The sequence below is a fragment of the Aulonocara stuartgranti genome (assembly GCF_965226115.1).
Source record: "Aulonocara stuartgranti genome assembly, chromosome: 7".
Classification (NCBI taxonomy): domain Eukaryota; kingdom Metazoa; phylum Chordata; class Actinopteri; order Cichliformes; family Cichlidae; genus Aulonocara; species Aulonocara stuartgranti.
The window spans coordinates 62,826,402-62,831,717 of record NC_138945.1 but is presented as its reverse complement, the minus strand read 5'-3'; positions in this window follow the sequence as shown (position 1 = coordinate 62,831,717).

Sequence of the window (5,316 nt, the reverse complement as noted above, 5' to 3'; positions counted from 1 at the left end):
GTGTCTATATGGGTCCACACCTCTGAGTGTTAAATACAACACTGTTGAGTGTTAAATTAACACTTTTGACAGTGTTATATGTTTAAAAGTAACCTAGTCAGTTTTGAAGGTTAACAATGGCTCACACTGAGCAGTGCTGATTTTCTAACACTGGAAAATAACTCAAAATGTTAGAAATATATGTGTACAATACTTTCCCCCAGTGAGCTGCCAAAAGCAATGTGTCAACATTCTGGGGGCATGTTGTAATGGCTGTAAAGGAAATTTGGAGAGGACTTACAATGGACGATGAACTGGGAGGCTAAGAGTGAATTATAACAAGTGCTAGTAAAATTCCTAGAGAATTAAATAAGCTATGTCTGAAAAGACTTGTAGAATGTTAACTTGATAAAATACAAACCTTTTGCATACACTTCAGATCTTGTGATCTTCCTTTTTTTGTCTTATGTTTTGTTTTTGTTGATTGGCTGTTTTTATATTATTCAGTAACAATGCGGATTCTTTAGTCTGTATGTCATGAATTGCAAGAGAAAGACCCGACAAAAGACTTACACACTAGCAAGAGTAAACAGAAAAGAATCCTTTATTGAGGTTGTTGTCAAGAGCCCAAAGTGTAAAATCCAAGTGGAGAAACACAAATTTCTTCTAAGCTTCGTGAGACAAGCAGGGAGAACACAAGGGCCGGTAAACAGACAGTATGACAAAGACTGAGGAGCAGGGCGGGGCTATTTGTACACATGATAGTAATCAGGGAGAGTGGAAACAGGATAATGAAACACATCTGAATTCAATCAAGATGAGACAGGGGGAGTAAAGTAAAACCAGACAAAAAGACTTAGGAGACAATTAAATATCAAAATAAAACAGGAAATTAGAAAAAATAACTGGCACATGAATAAACTTGTGTGGAGTCATGTGAGTGGTGACATAGGAGGATGAGGGAAAACCTCTATCAAAAAACATAAACTGGAACTAGCAACCCAAGATTCAAAAGACTAAGGAAATTTAAGAAAATCAAAGTGTAGATATCCAATAAACTAAGAACTATACAAAGACAGCCAAATAATAAAAGGAATAAAACTCCACGATACACAAAAACCCTGAGAGAACTCCACAGTTGCCCATGCCTTGCGTGTAACTGGCCATCTTGTTTGGAAACAATGTAGAATTGTTATCTCACCAACAGTGAAGTTTTGGCTGAATGTGAAAGTTTTCCCTTCAGAGTAAACTTGTGTCTTCCTGCTTGGTTCACACTTTTCACAGTTTCACTGCATCTCAACAACCAGTTGGGAAGCCTGAATGACTAAGGCTTTAGCAACCAATTTGACAACAGTTTCTTAAAAAATAAGAATTTTAGGTGCAACAGTATATGGAAAAAAAAAAAAAAAAAAAAAAAAAAAAAAAAAAATATATATATATATATATATATATATATATATATATATATATATATATATATATATATAGTTAAAGTTTGTAAAGGTATATTTTTGTAGATGATCATAAAATAACAACATCAACAACAACAACAACAACAACAACAACAACAACAATAATAAATAATAATTTAATTGATGAAGATTTTTCAAAATTTACTCTGCAATCATTTCACAAGGGCAGCAAAATCAAACCCCAGGCATGAAGTGTCATGAGTTGTGGAGTTTAGTAGCAGTAAGGACTCAAATGCAGAAATGGGCAAAATGAAAACACATTTTATTATATTGATGCAATTTTCAGAAATACACAAATCCAATAAATCTTATGTAAAACACAATAACAGCCAGTGCAAAGAGGCTAAAACAACACAGAAACACATTTGTAGAGATCCAGTATGAGGTTGTACAGTGTGACAGACATGTCAGCTACAACTACAAAGAGAAACTGTTAATAAAGAACTCTTTTGTTACGTTTTTTGATGTTTTAATGCTTTGTGCAAAGTACTTTGAATTTAGTTTTTTTTCTTCGAGATGCCAAATAAAAATATCGTATCGCCTGCAGCGGCTGAAAATTTATTAACTAATATTAGCTTTGTATACTTTGTGTACTTATGAATTTTACTTTAAGTGAAGTTCTAGTTTTACTTGTGGAGAATATGGCCCACTCCAGAAAATTTTAACAACATGCTGTGAAACTTGAAAGATGCTGTGATGGAGCTTCAGTGAAAACCTTTCCTTGACTACATACCAATTCAACATAGCAAATATCCAGTGGTGTGTGTTGAAGATTGTGTTAAGACACAGATGCAGTCTGTGTGTGATGAAATTTTACACACAATAAAATCCAACACATAAATAGTACAGCATTACATTTAAATACATGTATTGTGCTATGAGGCCGCCAAGACTTCCTGTCTGTGCTTATGGCAGGGGAGCTGAAAGACATGATACAGTTCTGCTGCCAATCCAGTAAGTGTTGCAGTGTTTGGTCCATTTATTACCCACAGTCATTCACGATAGCCACAGTTATTTTGACCACATCTGTGTCAGCTGATGGAAGTCCCAAGCTGAATTTGAAAAACAATGACAGAAGAGAATTCCTTGCTCTAGTAACACGAATATGTTACTACTTATGCTAATACATATGTATGTATGAGTTTGTTTTTCAATAGACGGTGCTATACCTAAACAGTTTTAAGGGTTAACACGTAATAAAATTTAAATCTCTAAAGCACACACACACTAGAGAATATAGGTTATAGATATATAGACAAGATATATTTGCTGGTATCATTCCCTTACCACCACTAAACTCTAGTTGATGGGTTAATCCCCCCCCATCCCTCATCTCGCCCTCCCACCACTCTTATTCTCTGTCTTATCTGGTCACCCAGGTGTATAAGATAGGGCCCACTGTGCATTGGTCCGTTTGTAATGGTAGTCTGTGTTGTGTGCTCAGTCACCCTGCTGTTTAAAAGATGCTGTGCTTTATCTGAGGCAGACTATGGTTATTATAGAGTAGGGGGCAGTAAGAAACACTGGTCCACTGGGTAAATGTATACTCTGCAAGTGGATGAAGTCTGTGATTATTGCACTACAGCCTCTGCATGCTTCCACTTAAGTGTATTCCAATGCATCTATTATGCACACTGAAGGGAAAGATATTTGTCTTTGTCTAATTTAATTTTTTTGCATCACAATACCAGAATAAACTTTATAGGATAAAAATGTACAACCATGTTTTTCATTACAACCTTTCATGTGTGTCAAATCAATAACAGGAATATAGATTTTCATTTTAGATTATGTGCTAGATTAAGTGCTGCAAAGTAAATGCATAAACATGAGGTTAAAATAGAGCAAATAGTTCCATAAAAGCTATAAAACTGTTTTACACTGAAACTTTAAAAGTGTAGTGGTTATTGCTATTTACATTCCACATTTTGTTGGTGCAACAGTTATAGTTTAGTTAAGTGAGGGAGGATAAGTTGTGATACCTGTTTCATGAAGTGACAAAAATTAAAGTGTTTTTGCAAAAATTGGAACATGTACTGACACTAGCTCACAGTCACACACTTACTGTATCGTGCCAGCTCCCTGAAGTCAGTGAGCACATACAGTAGATACACAGCTATTCCTATAGATAAATCTGTCATGTTGAGATATTGCGTTTGTGGTGGAGCAGAGGAGAAGTGCATGCCTCATGCGTCATCTGTGTTTTGTTTTTTTTCCTTTTGAAAATAAGCAGAAAAGACACTTGAACAGTTGGTGAGGCTCTTTGAATTCTGACCCACTGTTAAGGCATTTTGTGGAGATTGGAAATCTCGTTGGCTTTAAGGGTCAATTTCATTCTGAATATGGTTTGTTTGTCGTTCCATTACACTATATTTGGAGAACACAGTGCGACCAAGTGAGGATAAAGCAAATGGAGTAAGGCAAGTGCTATTCAATTCAAAAGACCTATGGTAGAGACCTGATAAAAATTCATGCTTAGATGTGCCCTCAAGTGTTGTGATTGGTTAATACCATGTGGGAGTGCATCCCCAAGTCAATAGCATCCTGGTTATGTTTGATAGGGAGCGGGAACAAGCCTGACAGCTAATTTTCCTCATTCCATGCTCACCTCTTTAAAATGGAAGAGCTAAAAGAAAATGATTCATGGAGATTATTAGTTATCTGTGTTTTAATTTTTAATTTTTTCTACCTCTGTAAATAAATTAATTTAAACCTTGCTTGTGTGCATGCACCTGTGTGCATATGTGCTGTACAGCTTTGTTTATGGCAACAGGCAACTTAGTGCCACATGTGCTTCAACTCCGTGTCATTTCCCTTTGTACAATGCATCCTCCTAACATGCAAACTGAAATCGTGGACAAAAGGTAAATAGAAATCTAATTCCCACACCAAACTGCTATGACAATTCACTCATTATAGCTAAAGTTTGAAATAAGTAAAGATTTCTAAATCTAATGCAGGTTGTTGATAGTCTCAAGAAAGTACTAAATCAACCCTTCAATAGGGAAAATGACTGTATCTGTTCAATGTGTAGAAAAGACTTGGGTTTGAAAAATAAAAAAAAAGAACAACAACAAGGGAATTAATTAGATTTTTTTGGCATAGTACACTCTACACTATATGAACAATCAACGTATCAACCACACCTCTTAATATTTGAATTCAGATGTTTTCATTTTGACTGCCACAGGTATATGAGACTAAACGTGCACCTCAAGCATGGTACTGGTACAATTTTACTTTTGGGTAAATAAGGTGTTATCTCAATCCATCAAGAAATCAAACTAAGAACTAAGTTACTCAAAATGGATTGATTTTGATTCTTCCATCCATCCATCCATCCATCCATCCATCCATCCATCCATCCATCCATCCATCCATCCATCCATCCATCCATCTTCTTCTGCTTATCCAGGGCTGGGTCGGAGGGTTAGCAGCCTAAGGAGAGAAGCCCAGACTTCCCTTTCCCTGGCCACCTCCTCTAGCTTGTCCGGGAGAACACCCAGTAATCTCTCCAGCATTAGTCCATGCGGCCCAGCCGGGCACAGCCTGAAAAACAGCCCATCCTCCTGTAGGCCCATCACTCGCAGGAGGTCCCATAGAGGTTGGGTACAATGTGTGTTGGGCAGCAGTCTTGGTCTTGGTAATCTAATTTGCCAAGAAACAGCAAAGTAATACCTTTCATGACTATACTAGCCTTTAACTTAGCTAGCAGTGCAATCGGTTTACCCCTCTTTTGCTTCCATGCACATCAGTTCCTCTTAACTTTGTGGAGTCTAGTATTTTCCAAACTAAAATTGTATTAGTGTGCTAAATAACCCTGTAGTAATATAAAAATAGCACATAAACTGAATTAGTTTTATTC